Raw genomic sequence first — 17,975 nt, 5'->3', positions numbered from 1 at the left:
GAATGGCTCAGTTGGTAAAGTGTCCGGCTTTGGCTCAGGTGGTGATCTCTCGGTTTGTGAGTTCAAGCCCTGCGTTGGGCTCTGTGATGACAGCGTGGAGCCTGGAGCCTGCTCTCTGCCCCTCCCTTACTCATGCACACATGCATGCTCTCTCTCACTTTCAAAAATACATAAACAGAAAAAAATGTTTTAAAGAGCTTAAAAAAACAACAGCTAGGATATGAAAACAGCTTTAAGTGTCTATGGATGAATGGATAAATAAAATACTGTACACACACACACACACACACACACACACTAAAATATCACTCAGTTATAAAAAAGAAGGAAATCTTGCCATTTATGACCCGGATGAACCTAGAGGGTGTTATGCTAAGTGCAATAATCTAGACAGAGAAAGACAAATACCGCATATTTTCATTTATATGTAGAATCTAAAAAAGCCAAACTTATGGAAACAGAGTACGATGGTGGGGGTGCTGGGGAATGGGGAAAATGTAGGTCAGGGCACAAACTTCTAGCCATGAGATGAAGAAGTTCTGGAAACCTACTGTATGGCATTGTGACTCTAGTTAACAAAACTGTATTCTATATTTGAAAGTTGCTAGGAGACCAGATCTTAAATGTTCTTACTACAAACATAACAACAAAATGGCGATAGTGTCCGGTGATAGATGAGTTAACTAATCTCGTGGTAATCACGTCACAGTATTTACATGTATCAAATCATCTCACTGTGCACCCTAAACTTCCAATGTTATATTTCAACCATATCTCAATAAAGCTGAAACCAACAAAAAAAAAGAAGTGCCTCGCTAGCTACCTGGTAGGCTAGGCTGTGCCCCGTGAGCAGTCAACAGTACCGAGCATTTAAAAGGAAAGCCATCCTTACATACCGTTTTGGGGGCCCCAGAGGAAACGAGAAGTTAACAGTGAGATGAGCCATGAGGAGGGCATCATGGATCTGAAATAAAAGAAATGAAATTAAAATCAGTTAAGCGAGAAGAGATAGGCAGTCACTTTAAATCAATCAAAACAATGAATATCTCCTGGATTTACAGAACAGGAGTCTCATCTGATGAGTATACGAACATAACTGAATACGGAATGAATTCCCCTGGGGCTGGGGTGGAGAGTGGGGGTTGTCACCCTAGACACTTTGGTTAGGAAAGGGAAAACTGAGGGGCCTTTGTCAGCCGAGCCTGGCTTAGAGAGTGCCCGCACTGGGGGTGAAGATGGGACTTTCCTGGGAGGTTTTGATGGGAACTAAACCCCAGGGGTGGGGGCAGGGCCCACCTGGGAGAATGGGAGAGCTCTGTGTGACCTGCTCCGTAGTGCCGATGTGGGGCTCAAACATAATAGAGTCATTCAGGGTAGGAATCCTCTGCTCCTGGAAGCATGGTGTTGGTGTTTGCATTTGAAAGGGAAAAAGTACAGAAGAGAAAAATCTGTAAAGGTCGCTGTGCTCTGGGTGAAGAATTAAGAATCTCAGGCTGATGCTTCTTGTCTGCAGAGAATGACCAAAGGCACCATGCTTGCCAGATTAACCTACCTGTGGGCTTTCACCATCCCAGGGAGTGAGAGTCATCATTTCGTCCGTTCATTCTTTCATGCAAACATTTTCGAGCCAGACTTGGTGCTAGATTCTGGGGATACAAAAATAAATGTTAACAAGGAGCCCAGCTAAGAACTTTGACCTCCTGGATTTGTGTAATCTAGAACCCAACGCCGCAGATGGCCTCTGGTATTCCCCAGGGGGTTAGGAAGGCGGCTATAACATGGCGGGGGGAGGGGAGGGGTGGCTACAAGGCTGATCAAGCAGAGCAGAAGGTTGTTAGAAGAGTAAAATGCCAACCCACTGGAGGACCTGCCTTACAACCTCTTGCTGGGAAAGTTGACTGGGACCCATTAGAGCAGAAATACAGCTCCAATAAGGCTATAGGCACTGCCACTAAAAATCACTTAGAAGAGGGAGCTGAAGTGGAATGTGATTCCATAGGAAGCTCTGAAGTGAGATGGCCCTTCAGAGAGGTCCAGAATTGAGGCGAGGGATATGTGCCTTTGTAGAATGTCATTGGGTGTGGGCCTCCCCCTCCTGGGAGGGAGAATACTTGGGCAAGATGGTTCCCTTCGGGGGAGGGAAATTCCTGGGGAGGGACTCAGCGATGAGCTTTCAGCAGGCGACCTCCCCAGAAGTTGGGGGGATTTGTTCCTCAGCTCCGGAGGTGGGGATCTGGCACACCACAGTATCCGCTATGAGGGAATATAACACAGTAACACAAAATACGATGGGCGCCTGGCTGGCTCAGGTGGAGGAGCATGTGGCTCTTGACCTCAGGGTCATGAGTTGGAGCCCCACGCTGGGTGTAGAGATTACTTAAATAAATAAACGAACAACTTAAAAAAAATACAAAGTGTGATGTGACACCATGGTGCTGGAAGGCAGGTACAGGTGCAGCAGAGTGAGCTCTCAGAAGGTGGAGGGATCACATCTGAAACAGGGAAGAGGGAAAGCTGCCTGAGGAAGTTGAGGTCTCTGGGTCTGTGCCAGCCTCCTACCCTTGCCTTAGAAGAGCAGAGGTGATGGACTTGCATGCTCCCACCTGCTGGGGAAGGAGAAGAGAGCAGGTGAGAGAAGAGATATCCACAATTGCCTCCTTCCCCAGCACTTTCGGAGCTGCTGTCCTAATTCTCAATCGCTTCTAGGTCCGACATTCAACGGGCTCAGGTTAGGAAGCCCCTGACAGCACTGGTGAGGGCTGTCCTCAGGGACCTCTCAGATATGTCCACGGACTGCCCTGATGGACTTGATTATCCTGCCCTAGCTATCTCTGTTTGGTCCAGGTCATCCGAGAATTCTGAGCTAGACGGCACTTGCCTCAGACTGTGCCTTCCATTTTCACTTGTTTTCATTCCTATCAAGCCAGACTCTTCTTCCCTTCTTCAGGCGGGGTGGGGGGTCAGGTCAGTGGACCTAGAGCCACCTTCCTGGGATCAGAATAGATGGAGAAAGGGTACACTGCTCCACCCTGGCGAGTCGGTGGGGATTGTTACCAGTTTTGAGATTTATCCTCTTGTTGAGACACCTCCGGGCTAACGGAAACAGCTTTTCCATGGATTTACTCCCCAGTCAGCATGTCTCATGGCACACTTTATAATTCTGGTGTTATGCCCCTTTAAATTCTCCATCATAGGCAAGGCCAAAAACTGGTGTTTATAAGCCGAATAATGAATTCTGTCTCAGGGCTGTGCATAAATCTGTATACTCCAACATACAACTTTCCATGTCACAGTTCAAAAGTATTACTTCAAGTAGGCAAAATTAAACAAAGCAAAATTAAACAAAGACCCTAAATTCCAGATAGGGTCTCGTTTTCCTTAACTGTGTAAAATACAGAGATTGGTCTTACTCAATAATCTTTATTTGCTAGGCCTTTCCATGCTAAGGGCCACTGAATCATATTTGCTGAAGCAGCTGATTGAGGCTGTATACTGGGAGGTATAACAGTTATCTCTTGCTGAATAACAAGTCACTACAACATTTAGTGGCTTAAAATAACAAATACATATTATCTCAGTTTCTTTAGGTCAGGAATTTGAGAGCAGCTTAGCAGGAGGGTTCTACTCAGGGTTAGTCAGGTGTCAGCAGGGGCTGCAGTCATTTTAAGGCTTGCCTGGGGTTGGAGGATACACTCGTATGGTGGCTGAACTCACAGAGCTGTTGGCAGGAGGTCCCTGCTCCATGACATGTGGACCTCTCCTCGTGACATGGCAGCTGGCTTCCCCCAGAGCAACGGATTCAAGAGAGAGCAACCAAGAGGAAAGCCATATGACTTAGTCCTGGAAGTAACACAGTTATTTCTGCCATACTCTGTCCATTAGTAGTCACTAAGTTTGGCCCATAACCAAGGGGAAGAGAATCAAACTCCCTTCGCCGACTGAACGGTGGTTGATCAAAGAATTAGTGGACCTAATTCAAAGCCACCACAGAAGGGAACGTGGAGGAGAGTTGTACGAAGCTACAGGGTGAGGCTGGAGCGAAGCTGTGAACTGGGGGCTCCTTCTGTTGCCAATGCCACCCACCTCAGTGCTCTCACGACACCCATCCTCACTTCCTCAGCCCAATGTCTCAGATGTAGTCTCTCCTCCCCTCATCAGTCCGTCCCATGCACTATGTTATCTCTTCCCAGACATATCCGTGCCCCTGTCAAGATGGTCAGGTACGCTGACGTACTAATCCTCTCCCAGGGAATGCCAGCATCTCATTAGAGACACCTGCCTCTGCTGTGAAAGTAAAAGCTGTCATCTTGGAGGAAGAATGAATTTAGAGGGGCAACTCCCAGGAGGACATTGTGGGCGACTGCCCAGTGTACTCACGAATATAGGGCCTCTCACACACCTGGGGAGCCGGTGTGAGGCAAAGGACCAAGAATAAATGTCCAACATGCCATGTTTCCCCAAGCCTTCTCTGTTCCCTTCTAACCTCTGTGGTGGGATAAGCTCCGGTCTGGCAATGGCTCCTTCCAGGAAGGTCCTTCCTGTCAGCTTCTGCTTCTGATCCTGCATTGCGACCACAAACCCAAAAGAGATGCCTCAAGCCCCTACTGAGTGAGCACAGTTCTGCTCCCTGAACCCCCTTGGCCCTCTCCCACATTTCCTCTGTTAAGCTGAACCACCTCCCATCCCAGAGTAGACATCAGACTCAAACCAGATGCTTCGAGTCCTTCTGGGTTGGGCCTCCTGTGCCCCGCTAATAGCTGTGTACTGTCTGGGGCCAACCAGCCAGGCCTGGATCCAGCGGGAACACAGGGAGCTGAACCTGCAGACGACCAGTAGTTTTCAGATTTGCCTTCAGCACTTGGTTCCAATCACCAGTTGATAGAATAAGTCCTGCTGGTGTTCTTCAGGTGTCCAAAGAGGAGGTGGAGATAATCTAACATCTGGGCTGGATCTCCTCCTCTGTCCCTTGCTTCCTCTCCTCCCCCTGACCACGTGCAGGCTTAGGCTCTAGTGACCTCTAACCAGACGATTGCAAGGGCCTCCCTACTGCTCTCTAGGTTCTGTTTGGTACACTTCAAATGACACACTGCTTCTGGCTCGCTCATCCCCTCATGTCCAACAATGACTTTCAGCGGCTTTTGACTTCATCTCCCAAATTAAGTGTGCATTCTCTTCCCTAGTTTACCAGCTGCATTCCCCACCACTTGATTTCCTGTATGTGGCTATCCAGCCAGATGAATTGCTGGATTGTTTTCAAAACCTATTCTGACATTTTCCCACCTCTGCTCATTGTTCTCCCATCTGTCATGTCTTCCTTTCTCAGCTTACTTCCATTTCTTCCTCTTTCAAATTTCTTCTCACTTTCACTTCAAGCCATGTCTCTCATAAACAGATATAAACAATTCTGACCAAAATTTTAGCAAATCAAATCTAACAGTATATACAAGGACAACACATCATGACCAAATAGGGCTCATCCCAGGAATGTAAAGTTGGTTTGGCGTTGAAAAATCAACCATCATAATGCATTGTATTTGTTTCCTATTATTGTGTATAAAATTATCACAAACTTAGCAGTTCACAACGATGCAGATTTATTATCTCACAGTTTCTATAAATCACAAGTCCAAACATGGCACAATTAGATCCTCTGTTCAGGGTCTCACTGGGCTGAAATCAAGGAGTTGGCCATCGCTGAAGTTCCCATGTGGGGCTTTGGGTTCTCTTCCAAGCATGGGCTAGCCCTCTTTCCATAGCCCGTTTTATTTTAGAAATACTTGCATTTTTGCCTTATCCCCACCACAGCCCCTGCCCTGAAGGCAGCGGCTGTCTTCATCATCCTGGTGTTATGGAATTCAACAACAATGTCCAAGTGTGCTGGTACTATCCTTTTCTGCTGGAGCATTTTGTAACAGTGAATAAAGAGAGAGTCATTTCACGTTATATATTTCTACCATTTTGCCACAGAACTTGTCTGCAGTCCTCTCATTTGGCAGCCCCTTTCCCAGTCTGGTAGCCAGCATTTCTGGCAGCTGCTGGGCACGGCTTTCAATTAAATATGGCCATCTGTGAAAGGTACACTGCCACACAGCTCATTACTGTACAAGAGATGGTGATGGGAGCAACAATTACTATTACTTATTTACCGTCTAATGGGCCAAGGCACCTTTTTTTTTCGTTCCCGAGCAGGGGTCTACCATATCTAGATTAAACTTTCATTTTAAGAAATTTCATCAAATTGAACAAGGCACAGGCATATGTGAGAAACTGGAACAAATACCCATACCCCCAACTGCTCTCCGTTGACATAAACTTCAGAGTGGATCTAGACCGCCCCCACCCACTGCCTCCTCAGCTGTATCTACTTTGAGACCTTTTCTCCTTTTCATTTCTGAGTGTTGGGGGTAGGCAGGATTATGGCTATGGGAGCCACCAGGCACTCTCCCTCCCTTTCCCCTAGAGATCTCTAGCTGGATGAAATAAGTCAGTCAAGGAGGCTCAGGTGTGCAATACTAGTCAACTGCTCAGACTTTGGAACCCAACTGTCTGGGATTGAATCTTAGGACGTGTTTTTAATATTTGTACCTCAGTTTCCACAGCTGTAAAATGGGAATAATAATAGTACTTATTTCATAGGCTTACTCCAGAGACTAAATAAGTTAATTCATTTAGAACAGTGGCTGGCACATAGTACTCAGTAATAAAGGTTAGCTATTGTTATCTCTAGAACTGTTGTTCTCAACCCCATTTGCATATTCAAATTAATTGGGAAGATTTTGAAGAACGCTGATGCTCAGAGCAACACCATTGACATTTTTGGTCAGATAATTCTTTGTTGTGGAGTGGTCCTGTCCTTGTAGGATCTTTAGCAGCATCTCTGGCATTTATCTGTTAATGCCAATAGCAAACCTCCCCCATTCTCAGTTGTGATAACCAAAAAATGTCTCTAGACATTGCTAGATATCCACATGGCGGGATAATTTTACCTCAGCTGAGATCTACTGCCCCAGATCAATGAAATCACAGTCTCTGGAGATGAGGCTTGGGTATGAGTCTTCCCAAAGGCAGATCCAGGTTTTGTGGGCTTGAAGCTTATAAAATTTGGGGGCCCTTCTTTTAGAAAAATAATAAAAATTTAAAAATTAGATCTGGAAGTGAATATTCATTTAGAATGAGTAAACAATTTACAACAAAATACTTGTGTCTTGGAGATTCATATCCCTTTCTTTTTTTTTTTTATTTGAGTCTATTCATTTATTTATTTTGAGAGAGAAAGAGTACACACACATGCGCGTGCACAAGCAGGGAAGGGGAAGAGAGAGAGGGAGAGAGAGAATCTCAAGAAGGCCCTGCACTTAGTTCAGGGCTCAAATCCACGAACCATGAGATCATGAGCCAAAATCAAGAGTTGGACGCTTAACCGACTGAGCCACCCAGCCCCCCGCCCCATACACCTTTCTTTTGACATCACAGTAGACAAGTTACCAGCAAAAAATTCTCTATGACAACCTGCTTTCTCTCCCCACCTAGAATACTCTACACCTCCCACTGCTAACAGACACCCTCAAGTTTAAGCATCTTGAGCAAGTGCTAGGGAAAATCTGTCTCCAGGTCTTTCCTTGCTGCAGCATACTGCTTTGGATAGGGGCCCGGCTGGGCAGAGAAGGCACAAAGCCCATGAGGCCTAGTTACCTTAATCACAATTTCAGAAAACTTGGCACTGGAAGGTAGGTTGCAGGCGGGCAGGGAGTACAGCTAAATGAAATTGAGATTGCAGCAAAAAACAACTCAAAGTCTGGAGAACAGTGACCCTGGCCATGAAATGCATAGTTCCAACCTGCTGACCTTTGATTTGCAGCCTCAGCACCGAGGTCCTGGTCAGGATACGTGTCAAAATTCAGGACTAGGTGTGCTGAGGGCCAAGCAGTGAGACATGTGCCTCACAGATCAACACGATCACCCTCTGTGCATTCCTCAGGAACACTGAATCCCAGGTCTTCCCAGAAACTAAAGAAACAGGGCAATGGTTACCCAGCAGCCATAATTAGGGAGTCCGACTCCAGGTGTTAGAGACTAGACTTACTTCTGAACTCCATGAGATGAGGTTATGGGGACAGGCTAAGCCTGTAAATACGGAAACCTGCCATATACTGAATGTTTGTGTCCTTCCCCACCCCCCACCCCTCAAATTCATGTTGAAATCCTAAATTCCTAATGTGACGGTATTAGGAGGTGGAACCTTTGGGAGGTTCTAGGCTCCACTCTCACAAATGGGATTAGTGCTCTTATAAAAGAGATCCCAGAGAGCAACCTTGCCCATCACTGTGAGGACACCGGGAAAAGACGGCTTTTCAACGAACCAGGAAGCAGGCTCTCACCAGACACTGAGTCTGCTGGCACCTTGATCTTGGACTTCCCAGCCTATAGAATTGTGAGAAATAAATTTCTGCTGTTTAGAAGCTGTCTCATTTATGGTACTCTGTTATAGCAGCTGGAATAAACTAAGACAGACTCCCGGCCTCAGTTAGGATGGGCTCCAGCCTGGGTGTGAGGAGCAGCAGCTAGAACTGGGTACAGGAGTAAGCTAAGATGTGCTAGGAACTGGGGAGGAAGAGGAGGAGGAGGAGGACACAGATGCTAAAGGTGGTTTGCTTTTGAGGGAATTCAATATCAGCTTTTCATACTTTTGAATGTAAATCTCCATCAAAATATTATTAATAATTGATAAGATAATATCCTATAAATATCTGTACAGTTACCTCACAGGACTGGTTTAAGGCTACTATTAATATTTAATAAGGCATGATACCTTATTAAAACTTCATGATTATTTAAATCTACTTCAGAGCTGAAGTGAGGAATAAAGGTAAGTATATAATGTGCCTGACACATAAGTGATATTTATGAAATAGTAATTATTACTGATGCTATGAATTAGAAACACATGCTCCAACTTTGAGCCAGGCAGACTTGAGTTCATGAGACCTTGCAAGTATTTAAAGTTACAAAACCTCAGTTTCCTCATCTATCAATCAGGCAATAGTTCTTACTTCATAGTGCTGCTGTGAAGATTAAATGTGATAATGCTATGATATTTAGCATTGTGCTTCTTATGTAGTAAATGCTGAATATATGTTGGTTATTATATTAATGCTTTATGAGGCCCTCTTCACTATGTTTTTGTTTGGTTTGTCCCTGATGTCATCACATATACTGTTTCCTTATTAATTAGGCCACATGTCTTCCCCTCTCCCCCTCTTTTGGAATATCAATATTTTTGACATTCTGAAATCGACCTGGAAAGATTCCTTCCTTCTGATCCTCACTGAGTCTTTTTTCTTTACTTTTTTTCCCTTTAAATTCTCTAGGTCGCCTCTCTTGGCCATTATTGTGTTAATTTAGAACACTCTTGATACACAACTCATTAGTCACAGCCAGTACATCTTATAACTTGGAAACTCTTGGTTTCATAACAGTCATGCCCTTGACACTAGGTTCATGTCTGCAGCAGTTGTTTGCTCCAACCTCCCACCTCCCTGCCCTTAATCTCTCCATTACCATCTCCATTACAATGAGTGAGAACTCAGCATTGTTTTTACATTATCTTAGTGGTACCTTTCCGCAGGTACTGGTACCCAGATGGCATTCTCTCACCTGTGGCTGTCATCCTACCTTGTTGTCCAATCCTTCTCAAAGCCTGTTTTCTCTCTGTGTGTCCTCTTCTTTACAGTTTCCACTTCTTTGTGAGTCTATAAGAATGTGATTTAAATGTTGGCGCCATTTACTAAACTCCAGCTTCCAAATTAAAGAATACGCTTAGTGACATGGCTAGCAGAAAGATAGAAGTACACTATATTATATATAATGATTATATTCTCATTAGCTATAAATTGAGATTTTGCACATAAAATTTTACTCTAGATATCCTAGGGGAGCTAACTATGTCCCATAGTAAATCCTTTTGCAAAGCACATAATCATCCACTAATTTGTGTTTGTACATAAAAATGTGAAAATGTGGATATTGTGTCAGACCTGTTATTCATTTGGGATTCTGTCTCTAGGAAGAGTTTATGAAGATTGTAGCTATCAGACCTACCTAAAAGTTGAAATAAGCCCTACAGCTTGCAGCTTTTTTGGTCCCTTAGCCGTAATTTTTAAAGTGATGATATATGAAAAATAAATACACTTCTGGGTAACCTAATGAATTAATCATATTTATTTATTTCTGTTTCTTCTGAAATATCACTAAAATGTTAAGGGGGGGATTTAAAAAAGATACAAATCCACAAAGAAAAAGAAAAGAATGGGGACCACAGCAAATGAGGGATGTCAACAACATTTTATTGTTGATGGAAAGTGGATAGGTGATGATAAGTGGCTTAGTAGAGAGGAAGTCCTAGCCAAAGCAATTAGACAAGAAAAAAAATCCCAATCAAAATCTCAGCAAGTTATCTTATGAATATCAACAATCTGAATCTAAAGTTTATGTCGAGAGGCAAAAGACCCAGAATAATCAACCCAATATTGAAGGAGAAGAAGAAAGTCAGAAGACTGGCACTACTCAACTTCAAGGCTTGTGATAAAGCTATAGTAATCAAGACAATGTGGTATTGGTAAAAGAATAGTGAGATAGATCAATGAAGCAAAATAGACACCCTATACAAGTAGACATACATTGATCTTTGACAAAGGAATAAAGACAATGCAATGGAACAAAGATAGTCTCTTCCATAAATGTGGAACAACAGAACATCTAGGTACAGAAAAGTGAATCTAGACACAGACCTTACACCCTTCACAAAAATTAATTCAAAATAGATCAAAGACCTATATGTATAACACAAAGTTATAAAATTTCTAGAAGATAACATAGGAAAAAAAATCCAGATGACCTTGGGTTTGGTGATGACTTTTTAGGTACAACACAAAGGCACCATCCCTGAAAAAATAATTGATAAGCTGGACCTCATTAAAACTAAAAACTCAGGGTGCCTGGGTGGCTCAGTCAGTTAAGCATCCACCTTCAGCTCAGGTCATGATCTCACAGTCTGTGAGTTAGAGCCCCACCTCAGGCTCTGTGCTGACAGCTCAGAGCCTGGAGCCTGCTTTGGATTCTGTGTCTCCCTCTCTCTCTGCCCCTCCCCTGCTCATGCTCTGTCTCTCTGTCTCAAAAATAAAAATAAAAACATTAAAAAAATTTTTTTTAATGTTTAAAACTAAAAACTCATGCTCTGTGAATGACAATGTAAAGAGAAAGAGAAGACAAGCCAGACTGGAAGAAAATATTTATAAACAACACATCTGATAAAAGGTTGCTATCCAAAATATACAAAGAACTTTAAAACTCAGCAAAAAGAAAACAAACAACCAAATTAAAAATTGGGCAAAAGACTTGAGCAGATATCTCACCAAAGTAGATATGCAGATATTAGTAAGCATATGAAAATATACTAAATATCATGTGCATTATGGATTTGCAAACTAAAACAATGACAGCCACTAATACCTATCAGAGGTACCACAATCCAAAACACTGACAGCACCAAATGCTGGTGAGGATGGGGATAAACAGAAACTCTCATCCACTGATGGTAAGAATGTAAAATGGCACAGCCACTTTGGAAGACAGTTTGCCAGTTTCTTAAAACTAAATACATTCTCACCATACAATCCAGAGATCATGCTTCTTGGTATTTACTGAAAGGAGTTGCAAACATATGTACACAGGAAACCCTACACACAGGTATTTATAGAGACTTTATTCATAATTGCCCTAACTTAGAAGACACACGATGTCCTTCAGTAGGTGAATCAATAAACTGTAGTACATCTAGGGGCGCCTGGGTGGCACAGTCGGTTAAGCGTCCGACTTCAGCCAGGTCACGATCTCGCGGTCCGGGAGTTCGAGCCCCGCGTCAGGCTCTGGGCTGATGGCCCAGAGCCTGGAGCCTGTTTCCGATTCTGTGTCTCCCTCTCTCTCTGCCCCTCCCCCGTTCATGCTCTGTCTCTCTCTGTCCCAAAAATAAATAAAAACGTCGAGAAAAAAAATTTTTTTAAATAAACTGTAGTACATCTAGACAATTATGGAATATTATTCAGCACTTAAAAAGAAATGAGCTATCAAGTCATGTAAACATGGAGAAAACTTAAATGGGTATTACTAAACGAAAGAAGCCGATCTGAAAAGGCTACATACATATTGTATGATTCCAATTATGTGGCGTTCTGGAAAAGGCAAAACAATGGACATAGTAAAAAGATTAGTGGATGCCAGGATTTGGGAAGAGGGAGGAATGTACGGGCAGAGAACAGGGGATTTTTATGGCAGTGAAACTATTCTGTCTGATACCATAGTGGCAGATATGTATCATCATATATTTATCAAAACCTATGGAATATACAACACTAAAAGTGAACCCCAATATAAACTATGGACTTTGGATGATTAATGATGTATCAGCATACATTCATTGATTAAAACAAATGTACCACTCTGGTGCATGATATTAATAGTGTAGGAGGCTGTGCATGTGTGAGGGGGTGGGGGGTTATAGGTTATAGGTTCAATTTTGCTGTGAACCTAAACCTGTTCTAAAAAATAAAGCTTATTAAACAAACAAACAAACAAGGACAATGTGCACATATGAGAATACATATAACATTAATTAGTCTTTAATATAGCATCTACTTTACATTTGTCTCTTATTTCCTAATACATAGTAGTTATTGAAATAAGGTGTGTCTTTTTGAAACCTTAAGGCTCAAGCCAAACGGTCTTCCTAATGCTAAATGCAACTCCAGACACCTTTTATCCTCTTTGGCTTTTAGGGCTTTATTCACAATGCTAATCTCAAACATTAAAGGCATTTTGCAATCAATCTTAGCTTCCCTGAGAACCCATTATAAGCCAAATATTTTTCATTAGGAGAACACATAAATAAATGTGAGAATTCATTCCACACGGTATACACATACTATATGGTCATTGAAATAAATTCATTGGGGCACCTGGGTGGCTAAGTTGGTTAAGCATCTGACTCTTGATTTTAGGTCAGGTCATGATCTCATGGATTGTGAGATTGAGCCCCATGTCGGGCTCTGTGCTGACAGCATGGAGCCTACTTGGGATTCTCCCTCTCCCTCTCTCTCTGCCCTACCCCTGCACGCATGCGTGCTCTCTCTCTCACTCTCTCTCAAAATAAATAAACATAAAAAAATAAGTGCATTTAAAATGTATATTTAGACATTGTGTGTTAGATGATTACTAGATTACACGATTACTAGATTACATGATTACTAGAAGTGCTAGGTCTTGAAAACATGGTTAGTGGCAACACCAAGTGTACATTGTTGTATATAGTATGCTATTTTTGCATCCATTTGTATTTATTTATATTTTTAATGACATCATTTATGCAAAGTATAAAAACACAATTAATAGTAACCTATGGGAAAGGAAGAAGGAGGGTGGGTGGGATCGGGGCAAGAACACTGGGACTTCAACTTTATTTTCAAATTTTTCAAAAGAATCTTTTATGATACTTCTGGTTTTCTCCTGAAGGGTCCTGCGGGGTAATAGTTCCTTAAGTTTCCTGGACATTTTGGAAGGTAATGCTCTCATTTGACATGAAGTTGCCCTTTCAATGTTGACAGGCATACCTAATTCTGACATTCTGAAATTTGTGAACTTAATTTGCTCATTCTATCTTTACCATTGCAATTTTATCATTTAAAAAAATTTTTTTTATTAAAAAAATTTTTTTAGGGTCGCCTGGGTGGCGCAGTCAGTTAAGCGTCCGACTTCAACCAGGTCACGATCTCACGGTCCGTGAGTTCGAGCCCCGCGTCGGGCTCTGGGCTGATGGCTCAGAGCCTGGAGCCTGTTTCCGATTCTGTGTCTCCCTCTCTCTCTGCCCCTCGCCCATTCATGCTCTGTCTCTCTCTGTCCCAAAAATAAATAAACGTTGAAAAAAAAAATTAAAAAAAAAATTTTTTTAATGTTTATTTATTTTAGAGACAGAGAGACAGAGCACAAGCTGGGGAGGGGCAGAGAGAGCCGGAGACAGAATCTGAAGCAGGCTGCAGGCTCTGAGCTGTCAGCACAGAGTCCGATGCGGGGCTCGAAGTCACGAGCTGTGAGATCATGACCTGAGCTGAAGTCGGAAACTTAACCGACTGAGCCACCCAGGCGCCCCTACCATTGCAATTCTATTGGTGGCACCCATATACAGTATGTTTAGAGCTTATTAGACCTAGGATTAAATCCTAGTTCTATCACTTTTTAGTGGCTTGGTGTCAAGTAAGTTATTTAATTCTGTTTCTTTGTCCGTAAAGTGGTAGCAACAAAGACATTCCTCTCTGGCTGTGAGGCACTTCGTGGTGACTGACGTGGAGCTGGTCTCAAGAAATGCCAGCTTTTTAAAGACTTAAAGCATAGTCTTTCTTAGTCTTCAAACTACTTGTAGAATGAACGAATGAATTAATGAATGAATGCATGCATGCCTGCATGCCAAGAGAATTATATTGTCTACAATGAAGTAGGTATACTGAGAGAGCAGCCCAGGGATTTTTACATGAAAACATAAGTAATAGAGTAAAACAGCAGTTAGAGTTCATGCCTAAGTGTGTTTTAGAGGTAATGGAAGGATAAGTGAGCACTTTCAAGCACACCATCGAAGGGGAAGCTGATATGTCATTGTAAAACATGTGATGCAAGAAACTAAGTTATCTCTACTAGCCTCAAACTACCATCACCAGCACGGGTGTGTCCCGTTATGTTAAATGATACATCACATAGATTACCTGCATTAACACAGAAGTCATGATCCAGAGTTAAATGGGTGCAGTGGTGCCTGGCTGGCTCAGTTGATAGAGCACGTGGCTCTTGATCTCAGGGTCGTGAGTTCAAGCCCCAAGTTGGGCATAGAGCTTACTTAAACAAACAACAACAACAACAAAAAAAAAAATCAAAGAAATGGAAAGGAGAGGTAGGGAACTGTACAAGTTTAAACATAAAGATAGGATTTGGTTTTGAATGTAACAGCAGTGTATTTAATATATGATCTTCTGAAGTTCCTAGGCAATGGACAGATAAGCCCTTTAACAAACCCACAATCAGAAAATTCAGAACAGTAAAAGTCCTGATCCCTTCTCTGACCACTTTAGGTTCTGAAGCCTCTTCGGAACAGAAGGTGGCTACTATAAGTGTGGTCTATCTCACCAATAAGAAGCAAATGGGTATCATGTATCTCCTCTAGAGGAGATATTCTGAAAAGGACACATCAGCTATGTAGGATTCTAGCCAAAAATACATAACCCAAATCTAATCACTAGAAAACATCAGTCAAACCCACAATGAGGGATATTCTGTAAAATAATTGGCTTAAAAATGTCAATGTCATAAACAAACAAAGATAGGCTCAGGCACTGTTCCAGATGGAAGGAGACAAAAGAGATGTCACACTAAATACAATATGTATGTGGCCCCTGGAGTGGATCCTGTATGGGGAAAAAAAGTTGTGATAAAAGGCATATTGAGGCAATTGATAAAATTGGAATATGGATTGTATATTAGATAAAAGTATCTTATCAATGTTAAATTTCCTGAATTTGTTAACTGACCAGTGCTTACGTAGAGAGAACATCAAAAACAATTTTTTTATGTTTATTTATTTTTCAGAGAGCTGTTGGGGAGGGGCAGTGAGAGAGGGAGACAGAGGATACAAGCCAGCTCTGTACCAATAGCAGAGAGCCCGATGTGGGGCTCAAACTCATGAACCATGAGATCATGGCCTGAGCTTTAGTCGGTTGCTTACCCACCTGAGCCACTCAGGTGCCCCAAGAATATTCTTATTTTTAGGAAATACACACTGTAGTTTTAAAGAGTCAAAGAGGTATGATATATAACCTACTATCAAATGATTTAGAGAAAAATTTTCTAGATAGAGACAAATAGAGGAAAAAAGAGAGTAATAGTGTAAAGGTAGCAAAATAAAAATTGATGAATCTTTGTAAAGCCTATATGAGTTCTTTGTGCTGTTTTTGCAACTTTTTGGTAAACTTAAAGTTACATCAAAATTAAAGGTAAAGTCAGTTGAGCATCCGACTTCGGCTCAGGTCATGATCTCATGGTTTGTGAGTTCGGGCCCCGCGTTGGGCTCTGTGCTGACAGTTCAGAGCCTGGAGCCTGCTTCGGATTCTGTGTCTCCCTCTCTCTCTGCCCCTGCTCTGCTCACACTCTGTCTCTGTCTCTCAAAAAAGTGAATAAACATTTAAAAAAATATTTTAAAAGTTAAAGGTAATTTTATTTTATTAAAAAAAAATTTTTTTTTTCAACGTTTATTTATTTTTGGGACAGAGAGAGACAGAGCATGAACGGGGGAGGGGCAGAGAGAGAGGGAGACACAGAATCGGAAACAGGCTCCAGGCTCTGAGCCATCAGCCCAGAGCCCGACGCGGGGCTCGAACTCACGGACCGCGAGATCGTGACCTGGCTGAAGTCGGACGCTTAACCGACTGCGCCACCCAGGCGCCCCAGTTAAAGGTAATTTTAAAAAGTGCCCACGGATCTCCTGAATCAGAATACTGGATGGAGTACAGGTGTCACTACAGATGCAGACACATGGGCCCTGCCACTGACTTCTGAAGTGGAAAGTCTGGGGGTAGCGCCTGGGAATCTTCATTTAAAAAAGTGATTCCTGGTGACTGTTAGTTTGAATGCCACTGGAATGGACTTGAAACAGTTTTCTTAGCTTCATCAACAAAATGCCTTGAAGAAGAATATTCCTCTTCCTGCACCTAATAGCTAAAATCTATTATGTGCTTATCATATGGTAAGGACTGTATATATTTTCTCCAATTCTCACAATCATTTCTATGAACTACCATTTGCTCTCTTTACAGATGAGGAAGTGGGGGCATAGAAAGGCTAAGTAAATTGCCAAGGTCACATGCTGTTAAGAGAGGGAGCCAGGATTTAAAATCTAAGGACAAACTGTCTTTGGGGCCACGTTCTTGCCACTACGCTATTGAGCCCAGCTGGGAAAACACATGTTCAGATTATAGGCTTTGGCTATCATAAAACTGACATGTTGTTTGTCTCCTATAAATTCAGTCCTTAATTGCATATTAAGGAAGGACGCGGTGATGCAGCCAAAGCAATGAGCCTTATGATAAGGCATGGAAGTTCCCCTGCCAGTTCTCCATCCTGGTGACAAGCCTTGGCTCTGTGATTAAGATAAGGCCACAGCCTGTTTGTTCTTCCAGATCACTATTGTGACTTTCCCATCCATTATGTAGATCTTCTTCAGTCCACAGGTACCAGGCCAGGGAAGGTCTGGAAATACCTTCACCAAAAACAGATCCACTCTCAGCTTGAGAGGGTTTCCTCAATGAGGTGAAATGCCATAATAGTTTAAAACGTTTTTTAATTTTTTTTTTGGGAGAGAGAGAGAGGGTGGGGGAGGGGCAGAGAAATAGAGGGAGACACAGAATCCAAAGCAGGCTCTGAGCTGCCAGCACAGGGCCCAACGCGGGGCCGAACTCATGGACCGTGAGATCATGACCTGAGCCGAAGTTGGACGCTCAGCTGACTGAGCCACCCAGGTGTCCCAATAATCGTTTTAGACTAAGAAAAATTATCATCAGGAATTATCCCTGATGAAACCAGGGAAATGCCGTGACTAAAAAGAGGTAGGTATTTCCCAAGGAAACTGCACAGCTGGCCCTGCCTCCTCTGGTCCAGGGCACTGCCACCTTGCTAAAGCTCAATCCTCTGTAGGGGAAACAGCCAGCCTACAGAAGAAAGCCCCAGGAAGCAGCTGGCCCCTCCCTGGACTCTCAACAATAACCCTGTAACAGCACTGCTTATATGGACAGAGCTGGACTAAAAACCAGCCTTCCAATTCTAAATCCAAGGAGGTCTTTCTATGAAATCAGGCTGCGTTCTGAATGAAAAAGATAAACACTGACAGT

At 42.7% G+C, this 17,975-nt stretch overlaps 1 protein-coding gene and 1 long non-coding RNA gene across 3 annotated transcripts in view; one reads left to right on the top strand and one right to left on the bottom strand.

Annotated features, from left to right (window-relative positions):
- Window positions 1-17,975, top strand: part of LPGAT1 (lysophosphatidylglycerol acyltransferase 1) — a 119,673-nt gene that overhangs the window by 6,652 nt on the left and 95,046 nt on the right. The window lies entirely within an intron of this gene.
- LOC147572601 (uncharacterized) overlaps window positions 664-17,975 on the bottom strand; it is a 36,258-nt gene continuing 18,946 nt past the window's right edge. The window contains exons 2-3 of the long non-coding RNA XR_015245846.1: window positions 1,553-1,646; window positions 664-964 (exon numbers count right to left, since the gene is read on the bottom strand). This is a non-coding gene — a long non-coding RNA (uncharacterized LOC147572601). The remainder of the gene's footprint in view (window positions 965-1,552; window positions 1,647-17,975) is intronic.

This window comes from Puma concolor, chromosome E4 (assembly GCF_028749965.1).
Source record: "Puma concolor isolate L17-30 chromosome E4, mPumCon1.1.hap2, whole genome shotgun sequence".
Classification (NCBI taxonomy): domain Eukaryota; kingdom Metazoa; phylum Chordata; class Mammalia; order Carnivora; family Felidae; genus Puma; species Puma concolor.
The sequence above is the reverse complement of the archived record's forward strand: the minus strand, read 5'-3'. Positions and strand labels throughout refer to the sequence as shown.